General features: G+C 42.5%; 1 long non-coding RNA gene across 1 annotated transcript; it reads left to right on the forward strand.

Moving 5' to 3' along the window:
* The first annotated feature begins 325 nt into the window (after positions 1–325).
* Positions 326–10,322, forward strand: LOC135674093 (uncharacterized). Its single transcript, XR_010513510.1, has 3 exons — positions 326–2,084; positions 4,109–8,014; positions 10,039–10,322. It is a non-coding gene; the product is annotated as an uncharacterized LOC135674093 (long non-coding RNA).
* Positions 10,323–11,649: the final 1,327 nt, after the last annotated feature.

Raw genomic sequence — 11,649 nt, forward strand, 5'->3', positions numbered from 1 at the left:
GAGTCAAGACAATGATCACGTTGGGAGTTCGAGAGTTCGACGGAAGTTTAGACAATCGTCGGAGGTTCTGCGGGAACAAATCTGAGAAGTCCATAAGCTTGCCAAAGAAGCTCGTCGGAACTCGCCAAGTGAATCGTCGCAAGTCCAGGAGTTTGCCGGAAGTCCACAGGAGCATCACCGAGGGTTCATCGGATAATCGACGGAAGTTCGCCGAAAGCTCGCCGGAAGAAGCGATTGACGCATCGGAGCAAGTTGTAGTAAATGTCTTAGGGAATATCGTAGTGAGCATAATGATTAAGTTGGAAATGGGAGGTGTAATATCCCTCGCTTTTAAAAATTATTAATAAAGATTTATATGTAAATTGGAGGACCTATATGTAAATATAGAAATTACAAGGACTAAACTGTTAAGTTGCAAAAAAAAGAAAAAAAAAGGGGAAAACCGAAAATTCGGTATTATCCCACCGCCTCCCACGCACTCTGTTTCTTCCAGAAACAGAGAGAGCGGTGGGGCGTGAGGAGAAGAAGGAGAGTGGTAGAAGAAGAGAGGAAGAAGAGGGAGAAGAGAAGAAGAAGAAGAAGAAGAAGAAGAAGAGGGAAAAGAAGAGAGGAGGAAGAAGAGGGAGTAGAGAAGAAGAAGAAGGAGAAGAAGAAGAAGAGGAGGTGGCTGCAGCGAGGGCTGCAGCGAGAAGCTGTGGGGCGTGGGGAGAAGAAGAGAGGAAGAAGAGGGAGAAGAGAAGAAGAAGAAGAAGAAGAAGAAGAGAAGAGGATAGCTGCGGCAAGGCTGCAGCGAGGAGGTGTGTGGGGTTGGGGAGGAAAAAGGGAAGAGGAGAAGAAGAGGGAAAAGAGAGGGAAGAGGGAGAGGAGCGAGAGGTGGCAGCAGCTAGGGCTGCAGCACCTCTGTTTCCTGCAGGTGGAAACAGAGGAGAGGTGTGGGGCGTTCGAAGAGGAGAAGAAGAAGAAGAGGAAGAGAAGAGGAAGAGGAAGCAGGGGAAGAGGTTGTGATACCTCTGTTTCCTGCAGAGGAAACAGAGGAGAGGGTGTGGGTGACGTCGGGGAGAAGAAGGGGAGGAAGGAGAAGAAGAGAAGAAGAAGAAAGGAAGGAAAAGGAAGAGGAGAAGGGAAGAAAGTAGCTGCGGCTGCGGTTGTGGCAGCTGCAGCTGTGGCAGGGAAAGAAGAAGAGAAAGGAAGAAGGGGAGGAGAGGAAGAAGAGTAGGGGCTGCGGCTGCGGCGATGGCAGCTGCAGTTGGAAGAGAAGAAGGAGAGGAAGATGAGCAGGGGAGGAAGAAAAGGCTGTGGCCGTGGCTGAGGCTGCGACTGCAGCATGCAGCTGGGAAAGAAGAGAAGGAAAGGAAGAAGAAGAGAAAGGAAGAAGGGAAGGAGAGGAAGAAGAGAAGGGGCTGCGGCTGCGGCGATGGCAGCTGCAGTTGGAAGAGAAGAAGGAGAGGAAGATGAGCAGGGGAGGAAGAAAAGGCTGTGGCCGTGGCTGAGGCTGCGACTGCAGCATGTAGCTGGGAAAGAAGAGAAGGAAAGGAAGAAGAAGAGAAAGGAAGAAGGGAAGGAGAGGAAGAAGAGAAGGGGCTACGGCTGCGGCGATGGCAGCTGCAGTTGGAAGAGAAGAAGGAGAGGAAGATGAGCAGGGGAGGAAGAAGAGGCTGCGAGTGTGGTGGCTGCGGCCGTGGCTGCGACTCCGGCTGCGGCTGCAACGTTGGCTGCGGTAGCTGCGGCAGCGGTGGTGGCTGCAGTAGCTGCTTTTGGGAAAGAGAAAGAGTAGGAACGAGAGAAGGGAAGAAGGAAGTAGTGCAGTGGAAGGGGGCTGCGGTTGTGACCGCAGTTGCGGTCGTGGCTGCGATTGTGGCAGCGGCAGCGGCGGCGGCTGTGGCAGCTGCGTTTGGGAAAGAAAAAAAGAAGGAATGAGAGTAAGAGAGAGCAGGTGACTGTGCCTCGATGTTCGACACGTGATGTAGTTGCGAAGAAAGGAAGAAAACGGGAGCACAAAACGAAACAGAGAGAGGACACGGAGAAAAAGTAGAAGGATTTGGGCTGGCACCTTCTTTGGATCTTCGGATCGAAATCTTTGAAAGGCAAGTTTCTCGCTTGTTTCAATCCTTTATATTGCAAGTTCCCTGTTCGTTTCTCCTATAATTGCTCTGATATGCCTTATTGCAAGTTCCCTGATCGTTTTTCCTATAATTGCTCTGATATGTCTTATTGCAAGTATCCTGATCTTCCTCACTGCCATTTTTATCTCTACATTTGCTTTGAATATGAGGAACTTTGAATTGTTCTAGCCTTGCATTTGTTATATCTCCTGTTTAAACGTAACGATTCGAATCTGTGCAACTTTTGAGATTCTGACCTTTTGATACCGAGCTGCCTATAAGTCTTTGTTGGAAACTCTGATTTGTTCAAAACTGATTTCATTGGAAACTAGACTCGTAGACCTTTCTTTGATATATGGATTGAAAGATTTGGAATCCAAACACCTGCCCAGTTATCTGTTGAATCTGACATTATGAATTCTGCCAACAGAGATTTTGTTCTACGACACTTGCTTACCAAATTATTTGTAACTCTCTCTGTTGGACAGTTCAATTCATATGAAGCCTGTCTTATCTGAAAGTATTATCCAATGATTATTTCTGAGTAAATTGGAGCACGATTGATAGTTTGAATCATTTGTTCAATGTGCCTTCTGTATTCTGCCAGAAATCGAGCTTTGGTCGATTTCTCATATTATGGTTTCATTCCTTTGGAAATTGATATCCTTTAGCCTTCTTATTCAATTGAGCTTTATATTACTACTTTGAATTCTTGTATGCTCTTGTCCTTAAAATTATTGCATTCTTGAAAACTGTTGTGTAATGTTTATGCTATATCGTATTGACTCATATAGGCACATGTATATCCTATTGTTCCGCATTTGCTTTCGATATGTGCCTATTCCAGTTTCATTCCTTTGGACATTGAATTCATCAAATCTTCTTAATGAATTGAGTTATTTGTGATTGCTTGGATTCCATATGTGCCCTTGCTTTCAATTCCCTTCAAATCTGAATATACTTGTGAAAGATTATTGCTTACTTCGGATTGACTCGTAAAGGCACATGTACGTTTGTTGTTCCGCGTGTGCTTCCGATATATGCTACTTATTGTTGATACTGTCCTTTTGTACTCTGGTGTGTGGGATTGTCTGGACCTTTGCCAGAAATGGTAAAGGGTATGCGCTGATTTGCCCGCTATGTGGGGTCCCGCTATGTGGGATATTCTGGTATGCGCTTATTTGTCCGCTATGTGGGGTCCCGCTATGTGGGATATTGCTTAGAGCCTGCGATGCTCTGCCGGCCCCCTTTGACTTCACCTAGACGTGGGTGGATGGAGCTCCCAGACGTGGGAGACTTTTGTCAGGTGGTCATTCAGAAATGGATGAATCACATTCTGACTGAGATCCCACTACACCTTCTGTATGTTTGATATGATATCCAGAGCTTTGGTTATGTGTTTCTGTACATGCTTTGGATAAGATTGATATGTTTGCAACGTCAAAGACGACGTTTGAGCTTCTGTACGATATTTGTTTTCGATATGCTCTGAAATGCTTCATTCACTGATGATATGCTTCGAAATGTTCCATATGCCGTTGATATGCTCCGGAACATTTCATATGCCATTGATATGCTCCAATTACTCTGTGCTCCATTTGCTATGAACTGATATGTTCTGAAATGTCCTATCTGCCATTGATATGTTCCAATTACTCTGTGCTTCATTTGCTATGAACAGATATGTTCTGAAATGTCCTATCTGCCATTGATATGTTCCAATTACTCTGTGCTCCATTTGCTATGAACTGATATGTTCTGAAATGTCCTATCTGCCATTGATATGTTCCAATTACTCTATGCCCCATTCGTTATGGATCAAATATGTTTTGAATGACATGATACGTATGATTTGGTATCTATTGAGATGGTATCCTTGAGAATTCTTGTATTCTGCCTTGCATTATGATACCTTACTCGTTTGAAACCGTTCCTTTTGTTCTGAATATGCTTTGTCACTTGCTGAGCCGTTTTTGGCTCACTCCGTTGTTATATAAATCTTTCAGGTCAGCTTGTCACTCTTCGAGATGTTTGATTTGGGCTGAGGCAGTGGATAGCTATTCAGAATAATGGGCAAGTCTGGTTGGTTATTACAATATTGTTGTATAAGTATGTCTTGTATATAATGAAATGTTGTCGATGAACCGAAATAGATATACTGTGTCCAAGTGTTAGGAGATCTCTCTTATTTGGAATTTCAGAATGTTAAGTCTAATTTATGGTGATATGAACTTGTGGTGAATAGTTGGAGTTCTGATTATATAATTTATTTAGCTTGTGGATTTATAAATGTTGTTCATGTTTGTCAAGTTGGCTTGGGTTGCCATAAATGTGAATTATCGAGTGATGTGATATATGATTATAAACTGCACAGGTTTTATGGATGTGAATATGAATAGAATGTTTTCAGTGTCCTCAAACGTTAGTTTGGATCCTGGATTAGTCTGTGACGAAAATTTATTTAAAAATCATGGATATTTTGAGGGGCGTGACAGAGGTGGTATCAGAGCATTGTTTGAGGATTACTGAAATATTTGATATGTTGACGTGCAAAATATATTGAGGTCTAATGAAACTATAGTGATTGGTGAAAATTTTCTTTGATGTATTTTAGGAATCTGGGATGATGAGGACATTTGGTCCCCCTATTTCATTGTTTCTGATTAATTAAGGGGAATGAAAGGATTGATTGGGGATATTGAATCAGAGTGGCGCAGCGGAAGCATGGTGGACCTAATTTCATTGGTGGTAGAAAAATGAATGATGCAAATAGAGAAGATATTTGATGTACAAAATTGTTTTGATGATCAAAAGATTTCTTTTGCCACCTTATATTGGAAGTAGAGGCTGATTATTATTGGCAACAATGAAAAGAATTTTTGGAGATCAGTGACAAGAATGATAAGGACAAGTTTACCAATAAGAATATGATTGGAAATGAATCAGAAAGTAATGACAAGAGGATCAAGACATTTGGATTTGAAAAGGAAAGTCACCACCAAAGACTTAATCATGTGTGAATTACAAGTTAAATTATGAAACAAGTTTGTGTTTTCGGGTGATTGGAGTCTATTTTGCTTGTAGAAAGTTGGATCATAAAATAAAAGTTTGCCCTTTGAACAAGAAGAAAGAGTCACTGCCTCCTAAATCATCAGCCCATGTAAGAGTGTATGCTATCACTGAATATGATTCTGAAACTTCTGAATTAGTGGTCAAAGGTATTATGCATGTTTATGAAAGAATGTAAATATTTGTTCGACCATGGGTCCAATCTACGATTTGATTCGTAATATTTTGCTTATCACTTGAGTATTCAACCTAGACCACTACATTATGTGCTATAAGTAAATACGATCATTGGAGATTCTTTGATAACGAAGTTGAATCTGGTCCTCTTGTCTGATTCTTATTGGAGAACTTGAACTTTTGCTGATTTAGTTCTCCTAGAGATTTGGAGTTTTGATATTATACTTGGTATGGATTGGCTATCTTCCTAACATACCAGTATGGATTGGTATATAACAAATGATCACTTTTTGCATATTTGATCAGCCGATCTTTTATTTTGAGAGTATTGGACATTATTTATCTCCTTGCCTAATGTATCCCAGGATGACTTGTTTGGATTACCTCCAAATGTGATTTTGCTTTTGATTTGGTCCTTGGGACAATCCTAAAATCTAAGCCTCTCTACAGAAAGATATCATTTGAGTAAGTGGAATTAGAAAAGCAACTACAAGGATTATTAAATGAGGATTTTATTTGGCTTAATATTTCATCATGGGGTGCTCCGGTGTTAGTTAAAAGATGGATGGAACATTGAGGCTTTGTATTGATTATAGATAGTTGAATTAGGTGACCATAAAAAAAAACGAGTATTTTCTAAAGTGACCACTTGTTTGATTAACTGCAGGGTGCATAGGTATTTTAAAAGATTGTTTGAAGGTCGGGTTACCATCTATTGAGGATCAAGGAGGAGAATATTTCGGTCACTCTTGGATAATTATGTAATTGTATTGTATTGATGAAACTATTTAAGAGTAGGAGGAGGAAATAAAGATATCATAATCCTCATCTTTTCATCGATTGAGCTATGATCAATTTAGAGGACTAAATTTTCTTTTAAGGGGGGGGAGAGTGTAATATCCCTCGCTTTTAAAAATTATTAATAAAGATTTATATGTAAATTGGAGGACCTATATGTAAATATAGAAATTACAAGGACTAAACTGTTAAGTTGCAAAAAAAAGAAAAAAAAAGGGGAAAACCGAAAATTCGGTATTATCCCACCGCCTCCCACGCACTCTGTTTCTTCCAGAAACAGAGAGAGCGGTGGGGCGTGAGGAGAAGAAGGAGAGTGGTAGAAGAAGAGAGGAAGAAGAGGGAGAAGAGAAGAAGAAGAAGAAGAAGAAGAAGAAGAGGGAAAAGAAGAGAGGAGGAAGAAGAGGGAGTAGAGAAGAAGAAGAAGGAGAAGAAGAAGAAGAGGAGGTGGCTGCAGCGAGGGCTGCAGCGAGAAGCTGTGGGGCGTGGGGAGAAGAAGAGAGGAAGAAGAGGGAGAAGAGAAGAAGAAGAAGAAGAAGAAGAAGAAGAGAAGAGGATAGCTGCGGCAAGGCTGCAGCGAGGAGGTGTGTGGGGTTGGGGAGGAAAAAGGGAAGAGGAGAAGAAGAGGGAAAAGAGAGGGAAGAGGGAGAGGAGCGAGAGGTGGCAGCAGCTAGGGCTGCAGCACCTCTGTTTCCTGCAGGTGGAAACAGAGGAGAGGTGTGGGGCGTTCGAAGAGGAGAAGAAGAAGAAGAGGAAGAGAAGAGGAAGAGGAAGCAGGGGAAGAGGTTGTGATACCTCTGTTTCCTGCAGAGGAAACAGAGGAGAGGGTGTGGGTGACGTCGGGGAGAAGAAGGGGAGGAAGGAGAAGAAGAGAAGAAGAAGAAAGGAAGGAAAAGGAAGAGGAGAAGGGAAGAAAGTAGCTGCGGCTGCGGTTGTGGCAGCTGCAGCTGTGGCAGGGAAAGAAGAAGAGAAAGGAAGAAGGGGAGGAGAGGAAGAAGAGTAGGGGCTGCGGCTGCGGCGATGGCAGCTGCAGTTGGAAGAGAAGAAGGAGAGGAAGATGAGCAGGGGAGGAAGAAAAGGCTGTGGCCGTGGCTGAGGCTGCGACTGCAGCATGCAGCTGGGAAAGAAGAGAAGGAAAGGAAGAAGAAGAGAAAGGAAGAAGGGAAGGAGAGGAAGAAGAGAAGGGGCTGCGGCTGCGGCGATGGCAGCTGCAGTTGGAAGAGAAGAAGGAGAGGAAGATGAGCAGGGGAGGAAGAAAAGGCTGTGGCCGTGGCTGAGGCTGCGACTGCAGCATGTAGCTGGGAAAGAAGAGAAGGAAAGGAAGAAGAAGAGAAAGGAAGAAGGGAAGGAGAGGAAGAAGAGAAGGGGCTACGGCTGCGGCGATGGCAGCTGCAGTTGGAAGAGAAGAAGGAGAGGAAGATGAGCAGGGGAGGAAGAAGAGGCTGCGAGTGTGGTGGCTGCGGCCGTGGCTGCGACTCCGGCTGCGGCTGCAACGTTGGCTGCGGTAGCTGCGGCAGCGGTGGTGGCTGCAGTAGCTGCTTTTGGGAAAGAGAAAGAGTAGGAACGAGAGAAGGGAAGAAGGAAGTAGTGCAGTGGAAGGGGGCTGCGGTTGTGACCGCAGTTGCGGTCGTGGCTGCGATTGTGGCAGCGGCAGCGGCGGCGGCTGTGGCAGCTGCGTTTGGGAAAGAAAAAAAGAAGGAATGAGAGTAAGAGAGAGCAGGTGACTGTGCCTCGATGTTCGACACGTGATGTAGTTGCGAAGAAAGGAAGAAAACGGGAGCACAAAACGAAACAGAGAGAGGACACGGAGAAAAAGTAGAAGGATTTGGGCTGGCACCTTCTTTGGATCTTCGGATCGAAATCTTTGAAAGGCAAGTTTCTCGCTTGTTTCAATCCTTTATATTGCAAGTTCCCTGTTCGTTTCTCCTATAATTGCTCTGATATGCCTTATTGCAAGTTCCCTGATCGTTTTTCCTATAATTGCTCTGATATGTCTTATTGCAAGTATCCTGATCTTCCTCACTGCCATTTTTATCTCTACATTTGCTTTGAATATGAGGAACTTTGAATTGTTCTAGCCTTGCATTTGTTATATCTCCTGTTTAAACGTAACGATTCGAATCTGTGCAACTTTTGAGATTCTGACCTTTTGATACCGAGCTGCCTATAAGTCTTTGTTGGAAACTCTGATTTGTTCAAAACTGATTTCATTGGAAACTAGACTCGTAGACCTTTCTTTGATATATGGATTGAAAGATTTGGAATCCAAACACCTGCCCAGTTATCTGTTGAATCTGACATTATGAATTCTGCCAACAGAGATTTTGTTCTACGACACTTGCTTACCAAATTATTTGTAACTCTCTCTGTTGGACAGTTCAATTCATATGAAGCCTGTCTTATCTGAAAGTATTATCCAATGATTATTTCTGAGTAAATTGGAGCACGATTGATAGTTTGAATCATTTGTTCAATGTGCCTTCTGTATTCTGCCAGAAATCGAGCTTTGGTCGATTTCTCATATTATGGTTTCATTCCTTTGGAAATTGATATCCTTTAGCCTTCTTATTCAATTGAGCTTTATATTACTACTTTGAATTCTTGTATGCTCTTGTCCTTAAAATTATTGCATTCTTGAAAACTGTTGTGTAATGTTTATGCTATATCGTATTGACTCATATAGGCACATGTATATCCTATTGTTCCGCATTTGCTTTCGATATGTGCCTATTCCAGTTTCATTCCTTTGGACATTGAATTCATCAAATCTTCTTAATGAATTGAGTTATTTGTGATTGCTTGGATTCCATATGTGCCCTTGCTTTCAATTCCCTTCAAATCTGAATATACTTGTGAAAGATTATTGCTTACTTCGGATTGACTCGTAAAGGCACATGTACGTTTGTTGTTCCGCGTGTGCTTCCGATATATGCTACTTATTGTTGATACTGTCCTTTTGTACTCTGGTGTGTGGGATTGTCTGGACCTTTGCCAGAAATGATAAAGGGTATGCGCTGATTTGCCCGCTATGTGGGGTCCCGCTATGTGGGATATTCTGGTATGCGCTTATTTGCCCGCTATGTGGGGTCCCGCTATGTGGGATATTGCTTAGAGCCTGCGATGCTCTGCCGGCCCCCTTTGACTTCACCTAGACGTGGGTGGATGGAGCTCCCAGACGTGGGAGACTTTTGTCAGGTGGTCATTCAGAAATGGATGAATCACATTCTGACTGAGATCCCACTACACCTTCTGTATGTTTGATATGATATCCAGAGCTTTGGTTATGTGTTTCTGTACATGCTTTGGATAAGATTGATATGTTTGCAACGTCAAAGACGACGTTTGAGCTTCTGTACGATATTTGTTTTCGATATGCTCTGAAATGCTTCATTCACTGATGATATGCTTCGAAATGTTCCATATGCCGTTGATATGCTCCGGAACATTTCATATGCCATTGATATGCTCCAATTACTCTGTGCTCCATTTGCTATGAACTGATATGTTCTGAAATGTCCTATCTGCCATTGATATGTTCCAATTACTCTGTGCTTCATTTGCTATGAACAGATATGTTCTGAAATGTCCTATCTGCCATTGATATGTTCCAATTACTCTGTGCTCCATTTGCTATGAACTGATATGTTCTGAAATGTCCTATCTGCCATTGATATGTTCCAATTACTCTATGCCCCATTCGTTATGGATCAAATATGTTTTGAATGACATGATACGTATGATTTGGTATCTATTGAGATGGTATCCTTGAGAATTCTTGTATTCTGCCTTGCATTATGATACCTTACTCGTTTGAAACCGTTCCTTTTGTTCTGAATATGCTTTGTCACTTGCTGAGCCGTTTTTGGCTCACTCCGTTGTTATATAAATCTTTCAGGTCAGCTTGTCACTCTTCGAGATGTTTGATTTGGGCTGAGGCAGTGGATAGCTATTCAGAATAATGGGCAAGTCTGGTTGGTTATTACAATATTGTTGTATAAGTATGTCTTGTATATAATGAAATGTTGTCGATGAACCGAAATAGATATACTGTGTCCAAGTGTTAGGAGATCTCTCTTATTTGGAATTTCAGAATGTTAAGTCTAATTTATGGTGATATGAACTTGTGGTGAATAGTTGGAGTTCTGATTATATAATTTATTTAGCTTGTGGATTTATAAATGTTGTTCATGTTTGTCAAGTTGGCTTGGGTTGCCATAAATGTGAATTATCGAGTGATGTGATATATGATTATAAACTGCACAGGTTTTATGGATGTGAATATGAATAGAATGTTTTCAGTGTCCTCAAACGTTAGTTTGGATCCTGGATTGGTCTGTGACGAAAATTTATTTAAAAATCATGGATATTTTGAGGGGCGTGACAGGAGGTGATCCCATTAACTTAATCTTGGGGCAATTGGGCCCCTAAAAAACCCAAATTAGGCTGAATGGATCAACCCATTTGGACCCTGATTTCTGCCAGGTGGTTGAACCGCCCAAGGCAGGAGGTTGCACCGCCTGGGCTTAGTCTCCGAGCGAGATTGGGCGGTGCAACCTCCCCTGACAAGAGGTGGCACCGCTTGAGCTTGGTCTTCGAGCTCTGCCAAGCGGTGCAATCGCCTCAGTCAGGAGGTGCAACTGCCTGAGCTCGGTCTTTGAGCTCTGGCAGGAGGTGCAACTGCCCCTGACAAGAGGTGGCACCGCCCAGAGGCTCATTCTTCAAGCTCTGCCGGGCGGTGCAACCGCTCCAGTCAGGAGGTGCAACCGCCTGATCCCGGAATTCCGGGAATTGATAATTTTGAGCTCCAAATTTGAACTGGGTTGGGGCCTATAAATACCCCACCCATTTAGCACTAAAAGGGTATGAACTTACACTGAAATCATGATCTTTTTCTGTGCTTCTTAGAGCTCAAAATTGTTGTAAAGGCCAAAAGTTCTTCTCCCTCTTTTCTTCTATGTTCTGAGTTATAAAAAGAGGAGAGAAAATTCTGTAAGGGTTGTCTCCTAAGCCCGTCAAAAGGAGTGAAACAGTAAAAGGGTTGTTGGCCTTCGCCTATTGAAGGAAGGCCTCTAGTTGAGGTCAGTGACCTCGTCGGTGGAGGAAGCCAAAAGTGGAGTAGGTCAAGATTGACCGAACCACTCTAAATCTCGGTTTGCATTTACTTTGAGCATCTTATCTTTACTGCAAACCTCCTCAATTGCTTACTTCCTTCTGTGTTTTTACGAACGTGTTTCAAAGTTCAGTGCTTTCCGAATCGAGGTTTAAGACGTAAATAAGTTTTATCATACGAACGTCGTATTTCAGTTTGTGCTTACATTCTGATTTTCATTATAACTGCAAACTGCCTTTATATCTTTGCTTTAACTACATCTCACCTTATCTCAAGTTAAAGTGGTTTACGAATCAGCTTTTATACCGAAATCATTTTTATCATACGAACGTCGTATTTCAGTTTGCACTTATATTCTGATTTCCATCATAACTGCAAACTGCATTCATATCTTTA

Source organism: Musa acuminata, chromosome BXJ1-5 (assembly GCF_036884655.1).
Source record: "Musa acuminata AAA Group cultivar baxijiao chromosome BXJ1-5, Cavendish_Baxijiao_AAA, whole genome shotgun sequence".
Taxonomy (NCBI): domain Eukaryota; kingdom Viridiplantae; phylum Streptophyta; class Magnoliopsida; order Zingiberales; family Musaceae; genus Musa; species Musa acuminata.